Source organism: Phalacrocorax carbo, chromosome 2 (assembly GCF_963921805.1).
Source record: "Phalacrocorax carbo chromosome 2, bPhaCar2.1, whole genome shotgun sequence".
Classification (NCBI taxonomy): domain Eukaryota; kingdom Metazoa; phylum Chordata; class Aves; order Suliformes; family Phalacrocoracidae; genus Phalacrocorax; species Phalacrocorax carbo.
This window is the reverse complement of record NC_087514.1, coordinates 133,517,479-133,533,537: the sequence shown is the minus strand read 5'-3', so window position 1 is coordinate 133,533,537 and position 16,059 is coordinate 133,517,479.

Here is a 16,059-nt window from a genome sequence, read left to right as displayed (position 1 = left end):
GACAGAGGCAATGTAACCATGAGCCTTCAACCATGGGGATGAAAATTCAATCACTTTTGCTTAGGTTTTGGGTTTTTTTTAGAAGCCTTGCGATAACTCTCTATAGGGCAGGCTTACATACAGTACACAGCTACCTGGACTAGCTGGATGCTCTTAAGGCTGGATTGGAATCCACCAATTTGATGACTGAGAATAAAAAAGGAAATTTAATCGCACTCCCTAGAAAGGAGGTGGTAAATACATCATTTAGGGGGTGCAAGAAGAAAACCTCTCAAAAACATGGAATGATTTTAATGTAAACAATGCAGTTTTAGTATCATTCAAGATGAACTATCAAAATCATTGTGCTGTCCTTTCTAAAAAATAAAATAGACAATATTTGCTAAATGAAGCTGGCTGAATAGGTAAAGGATATGATTTCCAAATCTGAAAATTAACCTGATACCATAGTTCTCTGTTTTGTGCATTTTTTTCCCCTCTGGGATTATTCAGATAACCTCCAGAATTTAGAGGACACTCTGATGAACCCAGAGCACATCATCCACTTCAATTGGATTAAGTATTTGTCTAGAACCTGTACAAGACACTAGTGATTCTAGTTTATAGTTTTGATTTTTGCCAGCTTTAGATACTCAAAGTCATAAGTCAATCCTCCAAAACACTAAAAAAGTTAAAAAAACAGTAAAAGACTTGGGTACTTTGAACTTGCTTTCTAGTTTAGAAGCTCAATGTTTTCAAATTCTCTCCACAAAGGTGAGAACTAAAAATTACTTTCTGATTCTGAAAGCTAGCTTTCTTGAGAAATTGTTTAACTTGAGAGCTGAAGTTCAAAGAATTACTAGAGAAATCCAAGAAAGAAATCTTTTTGGTGGAATTACTGTTATTCTGTTTAGAAGTGTCATCCAGTCAAGGAGCAAACCTAATTCTTTATGATTATTTTACTGAGTTGTCCTCTAAAACACTCTGCAAGTGGCAGAGTGGTTGAAAATGATTTGTGCGAATTACTTGATGAATTCAGACTAATAAGGAACAAGTTTTTGCTAATGTGCTGCTCTGTTGTTAGTGGGTATTTACAGGCTTTATGGATGACAGTCACTTTTTCCACTGAAGGTTGCCCTGTTTAAAATAATCCTGACAGGAGCAACACTGGCAGAATTTACAATTTGTCACCTGACAAGGTTGTCAGCATCCAGGGCCTTGTCTAAGGGACCTGACGTGAATGTAGGAATATTATCCAGTGAGGACTGTGAACTTTGCTGAACTGATCTATCTCCATTATCTCTTGTTGAATCCCAAACTCGGCATATCACTTACAGAGAAAGCAGCTAGCTTTGCTGGTTGCTGAGTTCCTGTAGCATTTATCTAAATTTGTCGTCTTCACTGTGGGCCGGTATATCAAGAAATGAATGAAGAAGTAATAAAAAATGGGAAAAAAATGGTCACTCTGAATTAATCAACCCTGCATGAACTTTGTATGCTTTATATTTTTAATGCACCCACAATTTTCTACTATGGCTGATGCTTGGCTAGAACAGAGACTGCGCTTGTCTCAATATTTCATGTTCTGCTGAAAGCTTGTGGAAGTCATCAGAAAGCTGCCCATGGGCTTTACTGGGAGCTTTTGTTCCTCCTCTTCTGTTAATTGGGAAGAAACCAGGAAGCACTGGTGCACCAGGAGTAAATCTACATGGAGATTTTTTTTCTTGCTATTACTTCTCTTTCTATTGCTTGTTTCATCTTCTCCCCTGCAGTATAGCTACCAAACGGGCACATTTTAAGTGAGAGTCTTCCCTTCTGCTGATTTTGAAAAGAAAAGGAATAACATTTGAAAACTCCAACATAATTTATACCCATGAAATCAGGCCAACTTCTGACCAGATGTTAGAGAATCATTCCTGTGAAGTTAGTGATGCTGAATATACTTGCTCTCCACCTGAATTTGGCTCATTTTGATATTGAGGCATCTTTTCCTCTCCCTGGAGAAATTAATAATTTTTCCCCACTTGTAAGAAGGTCCCCTTGTGCAGTTGTTTACTTTGGAGAACTGGGCGACTACATGGCAAATGCAGTCAGCAGCAAATGTGTTCACATTTCACTACAAAGAACATATGAACTCTGTACCTGACACTTTACACAATATGCTCTCTGGCTTTAAGAAAACATTATTTCATGTTCTTACTCTAATCAGCCTTGTCTGCCAGCTCAGGGAACAGAGAGGTTCATTGTTATATGCAGCTGTCATTTGTTCCATCTCCTTGCTCTTTCTGACTTCAATATCTTTGTGGTATTTAGTGAAAGTAATTTTCAGTTAGAAATCTTCTGCCCTTTCAGTAAGTGCAAGTATAGCACTTCATCAATGGCCAAAGAATTCTGAGCTATCTGGGATGTATCAGGACAGTTGATAAAACCTCACAGAGCAACCTATGATAGTACATCCCATCATAAATAAAAAAAAAGCAGAAAGGGCCTTTGTCAGTGTTTATCTGTAGCGCTTTTATTCTTTGCCCTTGATTTCCTCTTCAGAAAATTGATGCACCCTTAAATTGAAGCAGGAGGCTTGACAGGTGATGGTTAGTGTGATAACTGCTCAGATTTCATCAGCCAGTGTTTTTCTGGTGGTGCAATTGTAGGAACTTTCAGCTAGATTACCTGTCATCCACTACATCAGATAAAAGAGGGAGAGTTGAAAGATGCAGTTTTGCCACTGTACCTTACAGGAAATGAAAAGTGTGGGTGAGGTAACAGTAGCTGAAAAGAAGTACAATTATTTTCTAATCAGGCTATTCCGCCAAGAATGTCACTGCTGAAATTGGCAATCATTGGGCAGAATCCATTGTTAAATTTGCATTGTTAAATTCATAGGGGGAAAAAGCCTAAAAGAAATAGTCAGTCTCACTGTAGGTAGTAGCTCAAGCACTACTTTTGACTATCCATTTAATTCTTCTGTGTATTGAAAGCAAGGTACAATCTATAGTTAGACACAGGAAAATGTTCCTATTTTGACTATATATCAATATTCTGATTTCATTCTACTTATTCTGATAGTTTTTTTCCAAACTTCTGATAGCTCAATTACTTTGTAAAAAGTTTTACTTATTTTTTTGTTCATCCAGGAAACTTTCTTTATTTAAAAACTAGTGTGTTCTACCAGTACCAAATATGAAAGGTATAAACTTTTGCCCACACTTCTGTACTGTGAACAAAATCGGACTGTTTTTCTGAACACATTAAATCACTGTATTCACAAAGATGATCTGAGTTCAGTTTAACCTAATTGTGCTTTATAAAGTTTATATTTTTAAGTTTCTATACTGACCACATTCTGTGCTTTAGCAATTACTTTCCAGTGCTGAATTTCCTAAATATAGAGCATCTTAAATATGTTTTGTGTTATCTATGCTTTGATTTATCTTGGTTATCCTAATCTATTGTTCTAGCTAGCTGAGATCTGTTGTGAGTTTTCTTGAAAATGATGATATGAGCAAACTCTAAAAACCAATAAAATGAAAACATAACCACCAGTTTGTTAAATAGCACTATTCCCAACACTGTAGTTGAAGGTCTGTCAGTAATTCTATTATAAATTCTATTTATAGAATTTATAGAATTTATAGAACCTATTTATAGAATATATATATTCTAGTAATTCTATTATAAATGCTTATAAATGCTTATTTTTATTTTTGTTTTTATAAATGCTGGTTTTTATTTTATTATTATTATTATTATTTTATAAATGCTCATGCAGTTTAGCTATGAAAATTCTCTCTGGGGTGAGACTTGGCAGCTGAAGGTTCAGCACGTGACTGCAGCTATTTGTTGCCATTGTTTTACCAAATATTCTTAATTTTTTAGAAGATTTGTTGTCAAAGTTGTAAATAGTAAGCAGTTTTGGAAAGTGCAGAAGATTAAATCTACAGTCTCATAATATTTTGTTTGTGCCATTGTTAGTAATAATTCCATGCCCTACAGTGATTCTGAGAGATATGTATTTTTATTTCTTCTTTAAGATGGATAATCAAGGACATTGAGAGATCAAATGGATTGGCAAAAGGCATCAGTGATGTTTTCCCCCACGTTCTTTGCCTTTGTCACTATTTTAACCTCCAAATGTTTTCTGTAAAGGAATGTTGACCCAGTGCAATGCTGTTCATACTGCAAGCCACTAAAAATGTCATTGATAAAAGAAGAGAAGGTATTTGAAATCCACACATTTTGATTTTCAGTGTAATGAATGAAATGCTACAGCTTCTTTTTACGTAATGATAAAGGTACTTCCTGAGAATTGTGCTCATCTCTGGCTATCGCGGAAACCTTCTCATGAAATGCCTTTCCAAGCATATCCAGTCTGAAGGGATGGTCCGTATACAAAACGGAAATTCTTGAGAAGCAATGGCAATAACCTGGATCTCAGATTAGACAGTCAACTGAACATAAATTTACACTGTAAAAGAATGATGATTAAAAATTAGGAGAGGACTCAGAGAACAGAGGCAAAAGGTTAAAGGCATGGAAAGTCTGCTTGAAAGAGACAGAATTAAGTTAATTAATTTAACAGAGACAGAATTAAGTTAAGAGAATTTTAATAATGGGATGCTGTAAACAACTTTATAACAACTTTTTATAAAGAGATTTCATATCTGTCATTCGGTTGTATGGCTGGCAGGCCACTGTCCTGCGCTGCCCATCTTGCCCCTCGACCAGGTATCCATTCCTCTAGGAGAAGCAAGAGACCAGACTTTGTACCTATTCCTCACAGCCCACAGTGCTATGGCAAACCGACACAGCAGAACTTCACATCAATAAGCTCTGGATGGCAGTACCTGGGGAGCAAACGTGTAGCTTCTCTGTCCACCTGTGCTCCCAAGGCGATGGTCCCTGGCAGAGGGGTGGGAGAGCCAGCGAGGGACAGTGACCTCCAGCAGCGGGGAAGGAGGGAGGGAGGGATTGCTGCAGGCACCTACCCCTGGCACAAACGACACTGCAGGTGGTAGGTAACCTACTCATCCACTGCGCAATATCTGACAGAAACCATAAATGAAATCCCATCAACAAATCTGGATTGTATGAAAGGTAGCTGATTTTAACAGAAGTAATTAGCTGGTCATTTCTTCCAACACACCTTGTGGTGAGCTCTCTGATGCTGGAAGACCAAAAATTGCTTTACCATTTTTCACTAAGAAAAAAGAAAAAAAAAGCTGTAGCTAAAACCAGAACAGACGCAGGCTATAAATTTACTCAGTATGCAAAGTTCAGGAAAGCATAGAAGATGTTCTTTTGAGTTTCGGCTGGTTTTTACACCATGAGGTAACAGAGATGGCAGCTGGATCCATGTCACCCTTGCCTGTGTATAAGGGAAGAGGGATATTTCTTTTTCCACGCACATCTGCAATATTTTTTAGACCAGCTGTAGTCATGATCCAGCACCTCGGGTAGAACTGTCAGACCAGACACGAGACCATGGTTTTTCCTATTCTTCTAAGGTTGAAATTAATTTTGTGTTCACCTGGGAAAATATTAAACTCTTGGCAGGTTTCTTTGCTGGTCATCTGTGTGCCAGATTAACATGTCCTGATATTTGACTCAGTAGGAAAAGGGCATCAAAACAAGAATGGTTGCCTAATTTTTCTTTTTGCTGAAATCTCTTTTCAGCTCTCTGGAAGTGTAAGTGGACAATAAAAAGTAGGTGTAAATCATGCAGAGGGATAAGATACATTAAATTGGACATATAAATATTAATAGTAACTACAATTGTAGGACTTTGAAGCTATCTAGAAGCTGGGTGAATCAGGCTCTGGATGCTGGCTTTTCCACCAGCAAAATGAGGAAATGAACTGGAAATCTTGTGCCACCTCTAGCACCAACTTGATACTCTGTGATATGCACAGCTTACCAGAGGAGTTTAAATGCTACAGCTGAGAGTAATGTCAGCTAAGAGAAGGCTATTTATCTGACACAGGAGCGAGGCAGGCTCTGAAGAGGCTTGCAGTCTTTTTAAGAGAGATCAAAAATCCAAAACAGAGTAAGTAAAAAACCCACCTAAGAAGACAGTAGTGATCCATGAGTTACTGCTCACTGCATCTGCTGTTAGGTTGACTGAGTGAAACCTTCCAAGCAGACTGCAGCTTACGGTTTTTAGAGATCTGGACAATTAATGTTGCCTTTTCACACCTTCTCCTTCCCCTAAATTTAGCCACTGGAAAGGGCTGCTTATTTATTCCATGTTACATTCGTATATTATTATTGTTGTTGTTTTAGTATTTATGAATGATTAGTGTTAGAGAAGTACCACAAAGACACAGTATAGCTGTAGTAACACATCCCAGTTTTGGCAAGCTGCTTATTCAGATGACCAACTCTGAGTGCAGCAAAAGACCAAAAAGATAAACTCACACTCTATTACCCTGATCACATCCAGGCTACGTACCTTTCTATTCATAAAGTCCCTGCTGATTAAGGAACATACATAACAAATAGTTTGTTAAAATTACTTCATTCAGCCTTTTTTTTTTTTTTAATTGAGCCAGCTTTTAAAATTAGATACATAGTATAAAAGAGGGATTTACTAACACTGGCAATAAGTCTTGCAAGACAAAAAAAAAATTCATGAACAGAAGTAACTAGGAAAAGGATAAAACAATAGCAATGTGATGATTAGCTTGCAGGGATTCAAATAAAGCCCTACTATGCTGAATAGCAGCATAGCAGAGCTTTTGCTGAAAGAAGAACAGACTGGAACGCCTCCTGTTTTGCGTTGTTACAGTGCAGCAGTTTGTACTTATACATGCTGTTAATTTATACAAGCTTTTTGGCCCCCAAAAAGCCAAATGTTAGAATAAGCCATCTAGTCACCCTGTCCATAAATTGAAAAGTGGCTGAAATGATTATGCCTGATCTGCAGCCATATTCCTCTGGAAGGTCTATTGGCTTGCAAAGGCTCTCAGAGCACATTAACCACAGAGTTCTCTCCCAAGCCGGATATTCTTAGTTGCCATTTCTGTGCCTCATATTTTTACCAGTTTGGTCTTAAAATAAGGTGTCATTAAGCAGAGAGTTGGGTAGCTGTATACTTTAACACTGATACACATTAAAAAATGTCAAACAACTGCAAACTCATTGTCCACTAGATTGGGGGCAGTGCATGGGGGGTGGGTGGGAGAATAGCACAGCCTTTGCACCTTTATTTGAAGCATCAGTACCTAAAAACTTAAAGTCCATTATTATGTTTTCTATTCTGAAAGTATTTCTATCTGATGGCTTTAACATTTTTTCTCAACCAGAATATTCACTAGACAATGTTTTTATGTACTTGGCTAAGAGGCAGGGTTCGCATGCCCAGTAGGAAGAAAAACAAACACAGTCAGTGTTTGAAGTAAACGCGTCACTTCAGGGATTCAGTAAATAATGAAGAAATTGTCAAAGGAAAATATGGGACATACCATCAATTTTTGGTTTTGAGAATTGAGCATTGGTTGTTAGCTTCTCATCCACAGCTTACCTGAACTTTTCATTCACTGGTAATACTAATACTAGTACTAATACTAATGCCAGTACTAGTACTAATACTAATAAATACAAATACTAATACACATTATTGTATATAAAAACTTACTCAGGTGTACCAAATTCCACATATAGTCTGCAATATCAGAGCTAAAGACTGCAACATCTGAAACAGACTTATAATCAGATACTGTTATTTGATTAAATGCTGATGAATTTCAAGAACTTGACACCATTTATTTTCAATGCAGTAGACTGCATTCCCCAAACTAAGTTCAAATCTGTTTGCAGATATGAGGTTACAGTATGAGATAATTCAACAATTGTCAAAAATTAATTTTAAGCCTTTTCTGCAGTAACTACAAAAAAGTTTTTGCTGAGGGCTAGAAATCTCTGCCACTAGTCCGTGGCTCACGAAACTGGGACTATTGTCTGAATTGTTATAGCCAAGCCTTCATTAGTCATTTACAAATGATTGTGCACATGTATATTTTCTATACAAAGAAACTATCTTTTTCATGTGGGTCATAGAATCATAGAATCATTAAGGTTGGAAAAGACCTCTAAGATCATCAAGTCCAACCGTCAACCCAACATCACCATGTCTCCTAAACCACATACTAAGGTGCCACGTCTACACATTTTTTGAACACCTCCAGGGATGGTGACTCCACCACCTCTCTGGGCAGCCTGTTCCAGTGCCTGACCACTCTTTCAGTAAATAAGACTATAAAGACTTATGGATGTGCTTTTGGTACCTACGTTTGTGACCTAATGAGAATTTTGTGCTTCTAAAGATGATATATAAGTTTGGAGGCTCATTTAAAAATAGCTGGAAATGTGACCCTAAGCTGTCTGTATCGCTCTGCACATGAGGCTGACCCCTTTCATGGAAGGAAGAACCTCAAATACTGTGTTCAGTTTTAGGCCCCTCACTACAAGAAGGACATTGAGGTGCTGGAGCGTGTCCAGAGAAGGGCAGCAAAGCTGGTGAAGGGTCTGGACAGCAAGCCTTATGAGGAGATGCTGTGGGAACTGGGGTTGGTTAGCCTGGAGGAGGCTGAGGGGAGACCTTATTGCTTTCTACAACTACCTGAAAGGAGGTTGTAGCAAGGTGGGTGTTGGTCTCTTCTTCCAAGTCACTAGTGATAGGATGAGAGGAAATGGCCTCAAGTTGCATCAGGCGAGGTTTAGATTGAATATTAGGAAAAATTTCTTCACTGAAAAAGTGGTCAGGCGTTGGAACAGGCTGCCCAGAGAGGTGGTGGTGTCACCATCCCTGGGGGGTGTTCAAAAAACATGTAGACGCGGCACTTCAGGGCATGGTTTAGGAGACATGGTGGTGTTGGGTTGATGGTTGGACTTGTCAATCTTAGAGGTCTTTCCAACCTTAATGATTCTATGATTCTATCATCCTGCAGTTTGGTATAGGAGAATCCCACCTCTGTGAGTATCTCCGATGCAGCGCAGAACAAAATATGTATGTATATTTTACAAAATATATATACTATATATAAAACCTAGCAATTCAATTACTAGGAAAACACAGATACATCCTTTCCTAAATTCTAGGTCAGGGGTGTGCACCACTGGCTTGATAAAGGACAACGGGAAGGTTGAGGGCTTGCTTGCTTGGTTGGTTGAAGTTGTGTTATTGCTTTTTTTTTCTTATTGAGCCAGCTTTTTAAATGAGATACATGGTATAAAGAGGGATTTACTAATACTGCAATAAGTATGGATTTACTAATACTGGCAAAAATGAGAGGGCTTTGCTGAATAGTCCTGTTAACTCTTTTCTTGAGCTATTTATTTTTATTGATAATTTATTGATATTTTATTAAGGAATTGGTAGTTTAGAGCCCAAATGGTTTTATTTTGGCATTCTGAATCTGTGCAGACTCTGTGAAGAAAGGGCAGAGTATACATCCCATATGGCAGCTTATGTTAACCATATGTGTGAACTTGCGTCCACAGTAATAATTTTAGATAAAGAGCCTGTGTAGTCATTGAGCAGGTTTTGCACGTAAGTTCTGATGTGTATCCATTGCCATAATAAAGTCTTAGACATGCTTTGGAGAAAACTTTTTATAAGATTCCTAAAGTAGGGATTGACAAGGTAGGTTGTAACTGGCTTCAGTATTAACAGACCTGCACATGAAGGAAGTCCTTAAGCAGCATGTATCCTATATGTCCCATTTATTCAGGAAAGTCTTAGAGGCTGGTTCTGGAAAAATTGCTGCTCTCTCCATGCAGACACACCAGTGCAGTTAGGACAGCAGAATAGCATGTTAGTATGGCCTTGCCATAGATTTCTACTGAGAGAAGCAAACAGCTTTCCCTTTTCCAGACCTCAGCTGGTACCCAGGGAGACCCTGTCCCCAAATACTCCTTGGTGCTTCTGGTAGAGGGTGTGGGGCCAGCTTGGGCGTCTCTGTACCCAGGCAGTAGACACCCTAAATATAAGATGAGAAACAACAGATGGCTACAAACAGATGGGGGACCATAAGTAACAATTAGATGCTATTGATCAGTATGACGACAGTTCTCACAACGCAGCAACGTTTTCCATGGTTTTGTCTGCTCTGCTTTAAATGTGGTTCAAACTTTCACTGCTTCTTTTAGGCTGCTATTCCAGGGGTGAATTTGCTGGGGTGAAGAGTAAAGGAAGAGTTAGATGTATTTTGGCTTTATCCCGAGCACTAGAAGGAGTGCAGTGCATATTTTTACATCATGAGATGGAACCACACAGGGTACACAGCCCCACTCATGTGTCTCATGAAAGTGGGTGTATGCGAGGCTGGCAAAAGCCAGCCGCAAAATAGGCTGCTGCTGAGGAGTGAACCAGATGTCACTGGACACAAAATCATTATCTTCACCCCTTTCCCCTTTACGAAAAGCAGTAGGAGAAACAAGCCCAGTTCCTTGTTTTCTAGTGACAAGGTGAGTTAGACCCAGGCTGCTGGCAAGACTGGGAAGAGCTCTCGGATGGAATCACAGATGCAAATATGTTGGTTTCTTGCTATTCAGTGATGATTTTCTTTCATGTTTCTCTCATTCATCATAGCTACATCCTTAATAGCACAGGGTTTATTTTTCTGTCTTTGGTGTTCGTAAACTTCAGAGATTTGTAGACTGCCACCTTGTTGGTGCCCTAGTCATCTCTTAGTGTACGTACACATATTTTTTCCTTGAAAACCAGTCTTCTCAGTGTTCAGATAATGTTGTTGCTCTTCCATAGTTCAGACCTCACCATCTCACGTTTTTTCTTCTAACATAGTGCCCATAACAGTACGAGACCCTGGCTGGTTGTTGACCTCTACATTCTTGTGTGTTTTTTTAAAAAAGGCTCAAAAGCCTCTAATGAATAAAAGGAAGAATAAGAGTCCCCTCCCCCAGCTGCCTGCAGTTAGAGAAGAGAATCCATTCTGTTCATATTATCATTGTGAAAAAAGTCTAAGCATTTCTTGAAACAGATGTTACTGTTCACAGTCAGGTGTAGGATACTGCAATAGATGGATGGCAGGCCCGGGCCAGCACAGTAATTCCTCTCGTGTTCATCAGAGCTGTAGTAAAGGCTGACTCCCTGTTCTCCGAAGCTGATGCATGGGCAGCAAAAAATAGGCTTGTTTTTTTTTTTATTCTGCCATTTTGCGTTGCCAATTAATGTCTGACTCTGTCATTGAATATTCATGCTTTGGATTGTTTTTCAACAAATGTGTTGGGAATTGTGTCTTTCCAGTCCAAACCTCATTTTGTTACAGTATTTTCGCCTATGCTTTTAATCTCTCAGGGTGCCTTTGTATTATTTGTCTTTGTTCTTACTGGTACTTTCAGCTCCTCCTAAATTACTATTGTTAGCTCATTATGATAGTGAATTCATTAAGATCATTACTTCTTTCAGATTATTACTGAAGATGTTAAGCAAGACAAAACTATTCTCTCCGTGGGTGAACCTCCTGGAACACCTCTCATCAATGCAACACACTGCCTTTTCCTTGTAGACACTTTCCAACCCATCAAATCCTCCTCTTCTCCAAGATTATACAAATCCATTTTTAAACTCAAATGTTGTGAGATACAGCTTCAAGGCTCTAATGAAATCGACATAGGCAGGCTGCATTCTTTGTGTCCCACTGCCAGCAGCTCCATCCAACAAACATGTATGTGTTAGCCTGAAGTTGAAGTGATTCCTCAGGTGAATGAAGGTAAACATGTACTTGCAGGATTAAAACCTTATTGGTCTTTCTGATTTTCACTTTTTTTAAAGGAGATCCAATTAGTCCAGGAAAAGTACTCTCAATAAAACAAAGTAAAAGGTGTAATATCCTTTAGATATCTAGTGATTTTATTCACATTTCTTACTGTTGGTCATTATTTTTTTTAGGTTAGATTTTTATTGTTCAGATCACTCTTGCCCTCTACACCATTCTTGTAATTTTGCTTCTTTACCATTTAGGTTTCATTAAAAGCAAAATCATCAGGGCTGTATGGAGTAGTAAATTCTCCTAATAACGAAGCATAGGTAGTTTCTCTTCACTGGTTTAAAATTGTCAGAATTTCCCCCAAAATTTCTTTCAAGCACTTTATTATTACTTGGATAAAGGTTTCCTTTATTCTAAAATAGTAACTTTCGTTTTTAAAAACTTTCTTAGCAATTATCTTACTAAATCATCATTCATTTTGAATCATTAATTTTGTATCCTTCCTAATTTCTGTCTCCACTGAATGTCTGTGAACATTCATAGTATTGTTTGTCCATTCTCCCTCTGCTGACAGTCCTGATCAATTCCAGTCTTATGACAGGCACGCTACCTGCTGTTTTATTTAAGGTTGCTTTTGTCTTGGACTTTTAGGTTTTTTAGCAAACTTCCTTATGAAATTCACCTTAGCGATTTCCTTCCCTCCACCCCCCCCAACCCTCCCACCCCCCTTTAACAGAGAATTTGATATTTGTTTGGCCAAATTTCTTAACCCAATCTCTGATTCCCCAAAATACTGTCAACTTTCCCAAAGAAATGATAACAAGAATGGCGTAATTCAAATTTAAGACTCGAGGATCCAGGAAAGGATAATCCTTTGCCTCAGCCTTCTCTTGAAAGAACCACTCTCCCTGTTGTCTGCTGCTGACTTGTACTCTAACCCTCTCTATTTTGCATTACTTATTAAAGGTTAAATTGCAAATGCGGCACACGTGCATGAGAACAGGATTTAGACTTTGGCCATTATGAGATGCTAAATGAAAACAGTGCTGGATTCTACAGATATATGTCCACAGGCACCTTTTCCAGGCTTGATAGCTTTAGTACCTTGTGACCTTCAAATCCAACTTACCTCACTGGGAACAGCATTACTGCAGTGTTTAGATGCCATTATTACAAGGACAGCATATTCTTTCCACTTTTATACTGTCCCAGAGCATTACAATTTACAGATTACGCAAAGTTTGCTCAAACTTTTCTAGCAGTCTATAAAATGTTAGATCACTTGATTTTTCTCATGGTTAAAAAAAATAACAAAAACCACAGAGAACGGAACGTTAGAAAGAAATTGTGTTAGTCAGGTGATGATATTATATCTTAATTCCAGACACAGAACACAAGACCCTTAGCTTTCTGTAAATTGACTTAGATCCACCCTTTTACCTCTGGATCTGGTCTATGAAATTCACATGCAAGAATAAAAATCTCACATACTCTTTCCTTGGTCTCCTAAGTGGTGGTGTATATGAATCTATATAACCTGTGGATACATTTCATCTGAATTTTCTATCAAGTGACCTATCTTTTATGAAGAGAAGAGAGACCATTCGCACCATTTTAGGACAGTATATTGTATGTTTATGGTTTTCTTGCAGATAAAATCAATTTCCACTATAGCTCAAAGATATTTCAGCTTTGCTCCATAGTCGGAAGGTAGTTCTGCATATTTTATTATTGATGTAACTTGAGAGATACATGTTAAGCCTTTTGTTTAAAGTACATTTAGAATTAAGCAGGCCATATTCAAAGTAAATTATCTAAATAGATTTTGGAAAGAGAAAGGAGTCTGTTCATTTTAATATACCTTCAGAAATATTTTACTTCTTGATGATGACAGCAGCTCTTACTGACAACTATTAATACATTATAAACACCCCATCAGAGTTATATAAAAACATGTCAGTTTTAAAGAGAACATCTTTGACAGCAAATTTTCTGATTGTGAAACAGCTGTGCCTCCAGTACAATGCATTAAGTAGTTTATTCCTTTTAGATAGTTAAATTGTGCATGAAATGTTGCTGGCGCAAGGGCTCCAAATCTGGCCTGATTAGCGAACATCTGTTACATTGGAAAAATTCATGTCTACCCTAATTAGCTGTCAGGCTGATGTACATCAGCCCTGATGGTGAGGGATCCTGTGCTGTTTAAGTCAAACAGGTTTCTCTCCTATCCCATCACCTGCCCTTTCAAATCTCTTCCTCTGGTGTGTTGCTGTAATTAGAGATTGTTGGAAATACAATAGAGCAGGTTATGGTCAGTTATAGTCCCATCTGTGCAATTTTTTTATTCCCACAAAACTTACAAACTGACATAAAGCAGTCCTAGCAGTCAGGCTAAGAGGTCTATATATTCTTCTAATCCTAATCCACTCACTAAGTCTGAAGACTTTTCATTCTCCTAAAGCCAACACTTTGTGGTGACTGAAAGAAAATCGATAATGGGCTGACCAATTTGTCTTTTTTTATTTTTTTTATTTTTTTAAATAAGGGTATTTCTGGGTTGAGTATGAAATATGGCAAGCAATTGAAGAAATCTCATGAAAACAGTGTTCCCTGCTATTGACAACAGTCTTTTTACAGTCTAGACAAACAGTTCAGCATCTGTTTACTGAAACAAGTATGGACACAATGCAACTCATGTAGTGCGTATATATATGCATGTGTATATTTAAATTTCCATACTAGATAGATATCCTTTAGCTTGGTGTTCCAACTCTTTTCAATATGTTTGGAGGGGTTTGTTAATTTGTTTTTAATATTATGTTATTTTATTTTATACAGTTAGAGAGATCTTATTACTATTAATTATAGAAATATTATTCATTAAGGATGTACTTTATTTTATAACACAGTCCTATAACAGAGGTATCAGCTAAGTACAATAAATCAGTTCCTCAGATGGAGTAAATTATTGTGACTCTGTTAGAGAAGGTACACAGGCTTAACATTAACTAAGAATCTAATCCTATTCAATGAAAAAAAATTGTGTTTGGATTACTGGCTTTTCCCTTTCTCCCAACAGAAAGGACTGAAGCCAAACTGAGAAACTCATATTTGTTAAATTAGTTTCTTTGGCTTCTTCAGTACACACTTGCCAAATATACTTTAGTCTTCAGTCAAAGGTCATGGTTTTCTTGATCCTGAAATGGTTTTAAGTATGTACAAGCAAAGTATTAAAAAGTGTAATAGACTAATTAGTGGCAGAGTAATTCATCCTCATTAGTATAATTTCAGATTAGGATCTAGTCCTTTAATTTCAGTAGTAAGCTTGTGGACTGTTAGCTGAGTGGCAACTAGTACCATGGGTATTCTTTTAAAATATTGTAAAAGGAACTATCTTCCACGTTAAGGCATCTTCTTTATTATGTAGCCCTGTGCAGGGAGCTGAAAGGTGAAAATTTAGAATTGCATAATTTCTTCCTTGGACAGAATTATGTCATCTCCTCTCCTCCATGTATCCTCTGGAAAGGAACGCAGTATCTCTGCTTCTTTCCACCGAAAGAATTAGTGTGGAGACCTTCAGTGTGATTCCTGAGTTCACTGGGAAAGTACAGCCCCTGCTGAAGAGTTCCTGCAGTAGCTCTGCTTCTTCTCGTTCCCTTCTTGGTTTGTTGGAGGGCTGGAAGGGAGACCATGGTGTGAGAATAGCCTTCCCTCTTGATACCAGTGAACTCCATCTTATTCTGGTCTGTGACTATGGAGCATAAAGTTGGAGAGGAGTCCCGGCGCCTTTGTAAAATCAGAGATGCTCACTCTTTATGTTGCAGAACCATCTTTGCCCACCTTCAGCCTTGCTGTTCCCATCTCCCTTGTATTTTCTTGTCTCAGTTTACACAAAAAGAAGACTGCATTTACATATCCTTTGAGAAAATAGTTTCCCCTGGAAAGCAGTAGCCAGTCTGATTTTGAAAAACTGCTATGAATAAATTAAAGGTATAAATGCTGTCATTTTTAATTCTTCATCCAGCTTGCAATAACTACCAGGATGACTAGTGTGAACTCCTGCACTCACTCTTCAGCTTGTGTCAGTTTAAAGTGGGTTCCAGGTATTTGTTTCATGGGTTGTTTCAAATGTGGCATCTCACTTCAAATTGTTACTGAACATCGACCTTCACATTAAATGGTGTCTGATAGGAAGCTTCAAAGCATAACTGAGATGCAGTTAAAGTTGGTTTAAGTGTTTCAACTTCTGAATTTATAGCCAAAGAAACAGTAATTTTGTAAAAGTTAGACTGAAAAATGCTTCGCCTTTCAGCCAGCTATGGATGTTATACATATACATGTTTGTGATGATCAG